Source organism: Lactuca saligna, chromosome 3 (assembly GCF_052625555.1).
Source record: "Lactuca saligna cultivar CGN05327 chromosome 3, ASM5262555v1, whole genome shotgun sequence".
Lineage (NCBI taxonomy): Eukaryota > Viridiplantae > Streptophyta > Magnoliopsida > Asterales > Asteraceae > Lactuca > Lactuca saligna.
Window position 1 is genome coordinate 216147810 of NC_136419.1, and position 8419 is coordinate 216156228.

The following is an 8419-nucleotide window of genomic DNA, read 5'->3' on the forward strand; positions in this document are numbered from 1 at the left end:
CACATCTTAGAGATGAAGTCACACATTGATAGGTTAAGGATGTTGGGTGTCAAGATTTCAAGTGAGTTGGTTGTTCACTGGGTTCTTCAGTCACTTCCTAAATCATATAGTGAGTTCGTATGAGTGTACTATATGATGGAACACGATGTGACCCTAATTGATCTCACTTATTTGCTTATAGCTATTAAATCAGCAATGATTTGGCGTGTTGGTCAAGCAAATTTGTCTGGTGAGTCAAACTCCGAAGATTCAATGGACACTGGAAACATTGGAAGTCGAGAAAGAACTGAGCATGAGATTGTCCCATGTAATGTGCCAAAGGAGTCCATTAGCTTTTATTGCCAAGAGAAGGAGCATTGGAGATGAAGCTGCCATGTTTAACTGAGAGATCTAAGAGATGGGAGAGTTAAGACGTATGACTTTACTTCAGGTAAAATCCATTAACTAACTCCATAAGATCCTATTTTTGGTTCTTAATACATGATGTGATAAGATTACATTTTTATGTTTTGCGGGATCAAAGAAAATAAAGGAAGCTTAAGGAAGAAGCGTGTTGAATCTGATCACGAAGAAATGGATTTCGATCACATGGATTTAAAGATCGGATTTTTGAGTTGCTACTTTAGAGTTAGGGTAGATTGCTAAGAAATATGTAATAGCATAGTTTTTTAGTTGAATTGCATTGTAAGGACAAGTTTTTCCGCAATAAAATAAATTTTGAGTTTTATCGTATTTATTTATCCTTACAATGGCGTGTATGAAAATTGATGTTTGTGTATTTCTATTATTAGAAAAATGGATTTTATTCTTAATTAGGTTATTTGTGGAAGTGTCAAGAGTTTACCAAATAGGGAGAGTTTCTCATCACCCAAGTTTCAAGTGGATAGAAACTTGGAATCATGAAACGTGTACTGTATGCTGAATGAAAAACTTTCACATTTGGAAAATTTAGACTAATTTTTTGACAAAGTGTCAAATTGAAGGACTAGGAGATCGAGTATATTAGGTCGTACGTTGATCAAGTATACCACAAAAGTGACAAAGATATTCATCATGATTTACTAAAGTTTAGTAAATATGGTTATACTTATAAGATTGAGTGTAATTCTGAGTCGATTGAAAAAGTTTCAATCAATAGAAGAACGAATAAGAAGGATCAAGTATGCAGAAAGACAGAAGTTTCTCTATTCTAAGAAGAAAGGAGAGTACCTTTTATTGTGTTTTATGATAGTCTTAATGATTAAGAACTATTTCTCAATTGGTCCTCTAAGTAAGTCTTAGTGTATTTGTATGTCTGAGAAGAGGAATCGAGAATTGTGGAATTGGTTAAATCAAGAAGTCAATCATACTTCATTCCAATATCAAGTCTTAGAGTCAAGATTGTGACTTGAGTGAAAAGTCTTAAGTAGGTTTGTAACACTTATCAAATGTAGAATAACAAATTATTATTGTACTTTTGAAATTGGTAAGTTGTGACATCTTGGATAAGACAAAGACCAACTAGGACCAATTTAGTGAAGTGTTAAACTTGATAAGAAGCTACACTAACTCTTGAATATTTGTTTTTGTCAAGAAATGTTTCTTGACAAGAGAACCTTATATGACAAGGAGTAAGTGGGAGTCTTAGATGTCTTGAAAAGTTTCAAGAACAAATTCAAGAATAAACCTAGTTAATCATGACTTGAGGTTTGCAACCTGTCATGTTGACATAATTTTGTTTCTATGCTGTTCCAGATTAAGTCAACTATGCAATATGAGTTCTATAAGTTCTTAAGTGGATTGCATAAAGGTAAGGTACCCTGATCAATGGAAAGTACATTGATTGGTAAGGGTGAGCTGCTTAACAACCTGGAAGCAATGGTGGGCACTCATGCTGCAATGAGGCAAGAAATCAAAGTTTAACAAGTTCAATCCATATAAGCTTGAATTTGTCGCAAACCTTGGTTTTGGAAAAATTCATATGGATAGGAACACATACACTATAAAATCTAAGTGTCATAAGATTTTTCTCCTTCATGAAAATGATTATGAGGAAATGATTTCACTAAGAGAGATTTTAAGGAGATATCATTTGTGCAAATTGTATTCTCAAATTCGATTATGGTTACGGCATCCCTCTTCATAGTTCGAATTGTGGGATTTGGCAATTAGTTTGAATATTTGGGACTTAGTAACATAAGTTCTAAAATCGTTTAGACACACATAAGCTATCTAAGAAAAGGTGTATGAGTTTAAGAAGCTTAGATAAAGGATTATCAAAACATCTAGTATTAGAAATATGAACTTAAGGAATTCAATAAGAATTGTTTTCTGGAAGTTCAGCTATTTTCTGAATACATGTCAAAGCTAGTGGGAGCATAAGTGTTATGCCAATAAGGAAATAATCATCATGTTAGTGGAAGCATGATTATTATGGTAAGTATTGCAAGTTAGCAGTATTTAATTATAGAAAACAAGAGTTACACTTTGCAAAGTCGTAAGGGTTGAAAAGTTGTTTTGCTATAATTAAGGGAGATAATATTATACTTCATTCCAAATCTAAAGGCTTAGATTATGGAATTTTAATCAAATTGAGTCAAATATATATATGAATGTTGTGTTGGAATGGTTCAACATAAGGAAGTTCTATATATGGAAAGGATAATTGCATTCTCAAATTTTGGTTATGGTTACGACATCCCTTTTCATGATCAAAATAGTGAGAACATGGCAATTAGAAACATTGTAGCAAAAGACTGGTAAAGTATCACGTCTTTATTTAATACATTATGAATCGTGTCTCATACGCTTCGGGTATAGGATCGATTGCATATGCTATAATGTTTGTTCGTTCTAAAATTTTCCAAATGCTTAGCGCATTAAGAGGGAAAAGGGACTACAACGGTTTTTTGACTGAAATTATTAAACAACTATCAAAGGACAATCTGATGTTCGCCAAGGATTTGTTGCTTGTGAGTAGTTGGAAGTATAGTATTGGATGGACCATATCGACATTATTATGAATAGATAAGATTCTATCAAGGATGGGTTGTCGTATGGAAAATATGGACATGTTTCCATATTGGGAGTTGGAAATTAAGAATTTATATCTAGATTAGACAATTTTATGCAAAAAGGATGTTCAAAGGAATGTACTTTGAGTGAGTGACATCATGTCTATAGAATTGTCTTGTAACAATTTTCGATAAAGTAATTTGTAATTTCATTGGCCGAGTCTTGGTGACTTTTGTGCTATGATTTTGCTAAAAGACCGTTGCATAAAATGTTAGAATCTACCATATTCTAGTAGTGGCAAGAAACTTGTGTTCTAACACTAATGATAAGGATTGAGAATTGTGAAATGAGCATCATTGGAAAAGTTTTTCAATTGATCTATTTTACAAAGTAAGGACCATAGGAAACATATTGCGCATGCTTTGTGCATGGGACAGCTATTGTTGTAATTTGAGTAATAAGTTGATTTTCTAAAACGGTAAATGATGAATAATGAGTAATCAAAATGGTGTTTAAACAAAAGTGTTTTATTTACTCCCATAAGTTTGGGGCCATATAGGATTAAGTATTACTGTTGTGTTTCAGTTTGCATGTTTTGACTTCCAGAATAACTGGGTTATTCGAACCTCCACAGTCAGTCATACGTTGGAAGTAGGTATAATGGAAGACTATCATGAAAAGCCTGTAGATTGACTGAAGAGTTTAGAGATAGCACAAGTTTGCTGCAGAGTTCATGAGTGCTTTAATAAGATTAGAGTGTTGGATGAAACCCACGCTCACTTGGATCATTTCATGGATTTATCACGGGTGATTAGTGAGACAATAATATTGTATATTCTTGAAACCGAGACATGTGAGTTGTTATTTGTTGGTCGGTTGCACATTGATAATAAGAAAAAGAACCAGTAAGTTGGTGTTATAAAACTTATTGTTATGTGTAATTCGATCAGTAAATGCAAGCGAGCATATGAGTTGAGGTTTATCCATTCCTTTTACCCAAAGTGGGATAAAAGAGATATATGTGGGCCCCTCAATTATTTAGTGATGACACCTAAGCACTTTGGCAAGCCGGGACTAAGTTGATGTGTTCAAATGTGGTCTGCTGTCAGTCGTCATAAATTGGAAGTTAGGAAACAGTATAGAGAGAATGATCGAGGTTCATGTATTGTGTCTATAAGATATCTTGAGAATGGAGGAATATATGATCCCTAATCTAAAGGACACGCATATCTGATAAGATCAGAGTTGACAGCGGCTTATGAAAGCTACAATTGTTGATCATGTTCTGAAGTCATACGGAAAATAGTTATTAGACTTATCCAAGTGGGAGACTGTTGGATTTGTGTCTAAGTCCATAACTATTTTGGTATGTACTTGACCCGATTATGAGCATGGTCCTTTTGGGTTGTCTTCACCATAGCAATATGGAGGATGAATTAAGGAGAGAAAGGTTTAATTATGATTTATTAATATATTATAAGAATAATATATTAAAGGACAAATCATAATGTTTAATTAATATTAGTCAATAATTAATTAAGAATTAGTTTTGTAGCTAAAAGAGATTAATTAAAATTAGGGGTTGGAATTGTAACAATAAGATAACTACAATTGGGCTATGGATCACCTTGGAATAATAGGTTGTACGAATTCTATGGGGAAGCCCATTAGAAATCATCCAAAGCATGTTCCAGAAGGGGTTCATGGACTGCTTAGAGCTTAAGCAGTCAAATTAGGGTTTCCTTGTTTGATAACCATAATAGCCTAAGTATATAAGGAACCCTTGGGCACCAAAAACGTGGCTAACACTTGGATTAGGGTTTCCAGCCGTTTTGGTGCCTCCCCTCTCTTCCCTCTTCATTCTTGTTGCTTAGTGGTGTTGGTGACTCCATTAGAGATGCAGCACTTGAGGTACTAAGCTTTCTGAAGCCAAAAATTGATTGTTACTGCTATATAACAATCAAAGATTAGATCTAAACCCTATTTTATGTTAATATGATTACTTGTATGCTAGATATAGGGTTTATGGCTTTGGATAATCAATTGCATGTTCATTAGACAAACTAGATCCAAAGTTATTAGGGTTTGCATGTACACCATAGGAATGATGTATTGCTCGAAACCCATCAAGTATTACCAAAAGGTTTTATTCATAATCGTTAACAAATCATAAAGTTATCTTTTCACGTCATATAATAAACTTGCGGAACCTAACTCATGTTTTGAAAACCATAACATAATAAAGACCGGATAACTAGATGTCATGCTCCTCCGAGAATGTCCAGATATCCCAATCATGTCAGCTAATTGTCCTTCAAGCTTGAAGGACCTGAAAATAAAAACATAAAGTAGAAACTTTAAGCCTAAGGCTTAGTGACTAATCACAACACTCACACATTATACAAATAATATGCAATACACATAATAACACATAAACTATAAGTAATAAATCACATATTACTTACATTCTATGACATATAACTAAACACATAATGTATGCTAGCATTCTAATCACTGATTACAACTAGATTCACTCACTTAAGATGTTTTTCTCTAGTTGCTCTACATAAACCAACTACCCACACTAGGACCTTCAATGGTAGACCACCTACCCATATTCGTACCTTTAGTGGTCTTCAACATTACTTCACCTACCCACACTAGGACCTTCAATGATGTAACATACACATAACATCATATAGTCCACATAATAAGTAAGTTCATGAAAACTCACCTCACTAGAAGAAATATAAAATCCACATGCTCAAATTGGAGGTATCAAGTCTTCCCTAAAACTACAAAATAAGTAACCGTAATTTAATAATTAAGGTAAAACCTATATTTTACAATTTATTATTAAGTGTAGGTCTATTTAAGGTTAATCAAAGAGCAAATATCATTTTGCCCCTCTCTAAGATCCGAACCCAACCAACTTGTATTACATGATTTAGGTTATGTTTCTAACATTAAGACTTAGCTAAAATCATTTTTCATGTAGCAATATTATTCACAAATTGAAGCTCTTCGGATAGATGTTGCAACTTGGTTCTAGACACCAACACAAGACTACATGAGTTAAGGGTGTCTAGTACTAGTCCTAGCAACTTACAACAAGATCTAGAACAAATCAAAGAGCTTAAAAACTAAGGGGATTTGTTAAATACATAAAAACTCGATAAACACGCGTAAATGAAATTTCAAGATTGATAAGTTTTTTTAGAAGTACGATCTTATTTCTAAGTGCCAAAGGGACCCAAAAAGGTGATGGGTTTTGGTCATAATACATCCTATGTGCTCATACAAACCCTAATGCTTGGATCTAGGTTTCTCTATTGTACATGCTTTGAATCCAAGACTATAAACCCTAATTCTAACATATGGAAATTTACATTAACATATAATTAGGTTTAAGAACATACCTTGATTGTTATATAGCAATAACAATCACAACTCCACCTTGGATTGACTTTGGAATGCTTAGAGTCACAAGTGTCACTCCTCTAATGGCTCACAAACACCATAAGCAAATGGAGAAGGTATAAAGAGAGAGGTGAGAGGTTAGAATTCGTATCTAGGACCTATTGGGAAGGGATACACGAATTCATGACCCTAAGGGTGTTTATATAGGTGTAGAGATAGGGTTTCAGTCATTATCCTTATCTAGTTGATTATCCATTAAGCAACCAATAAGATCATCCTTGAATCCTTATCATACTCGAATTCTAAGGCTTTCCAACCTTAAATTCGTCCACCATATAAATAAGATAATCCTTACCTTATTTTGTAACTATCACATAATTACAAATCAGCCCCTCTAGTTTAATTAATTACATTTGATCACAAAACTAATTCTTAATTAATTATTGACCAATATTAATTAAACAAATATGATTTCTCCTTTAATATATTATTCCTATAACATATTAATAAATCATATTATCCTCTCTCTCTTTATTCATTTCTCCAATCAAGTTGCTTTGGTGAAGGCAACCCAAAAGGACCATGCACCATCGGGTCAAGTACATACCAAAATAGCTATGGACTTAGACACTAATCCAACAGTCTCCCACTTGGATAAGTCTAACAACTATTCTGCGTATGACTTCAGATCCCGATCTGCAATCGTAGCTTTCCAAATCCGCTGTCAACTCTGATCATATCAGATACGCATGTCCTTAGATAACGGATCATATATTCCTCCATTCTTGATATCGTCTGAAATATGATTTCTAATCATTCTCTTTGTACTACTTCTCGATTTCTGATTTATGACGACAGACTAATTGAACAAATCAAATTAGCCCTAGCCCGGCCGAGCATTTATGTATGTCATCACTAAACCATCGAGGGGCCCAAAGATATCGCTTTTATCCTACTTTGGATAAGAGGAACGGATAAACTTTGATACAATGCTTGCTTGCACTCACTCACCGAATTACACACAACAATATGTTTTATAACACTAAGTTACAGGTGCGTTTACATATTATCAATGTGCAACCGATTCGCAAGATACAACTCACACATCTTGGTTTCAAGAATATAAGATGTTATCGTCTCACTAATCACTCGTAATACAATTCATGGAGTGATCCAAGTGAACGTGGGTTTAATCCAATGCTCAAATCATATTCATAAGCACTCATGAACGTTGCAGCAAACATTTGCTTATGTCTAATACTCTTCTAGACAATCCACACACCAATTCACGACAGTCTTCATTCATATCTACTTCCAACATATGAACGGCTGTGGCCCGTTTGAATAATTCGATTATTCTTAATAAACTCAATTATTCTGGAAGTCAAAACATGCAAAGTGAAACACAAGAATAATACTAATCCCATATGGCCTCAAACCTTTGAGTATAAACAAAACACGTTTTATTTATCACCATATCGATTACTCATTATTTGTTGTTTCGGGTAATCAACTTCTTACTTGAATTCTAACACTTGTCCCATGCTCCTAGCATGCACACAATGTTTACCTATGGTTCTTACTTTTGTGAAATAGACAAATTGAACACGTTTCCAATCCTTCTCATTTTACAACTCCAAATCCATTTTCTTAAGTGTAAGAATATCAATTTTTTGTTACTTATAGAATATACTTGATTCTAACACTTTATGCAACGATCCTTTTGTAATGTCACTGCACTAAAGTCTCAAAGACTATTGCCAATGATATTACAAAGTCCTCTATCAGAGATTGTTACAAGACAATTCCTTAGATATGATGTCTCTCACTCAAAGTACATTCCTTTGACGATCCTTTTGCATAAAAGTTTCTAATCTACACATAGATTTTCAATATTTACTTCCTAATATGGACACGCTTCCATATTTCCCATATGACAACTCATTCTTAATAGAATCTTATCTATTCGTAATTATGTCGATATTGTCCATCCAATATGGAAACA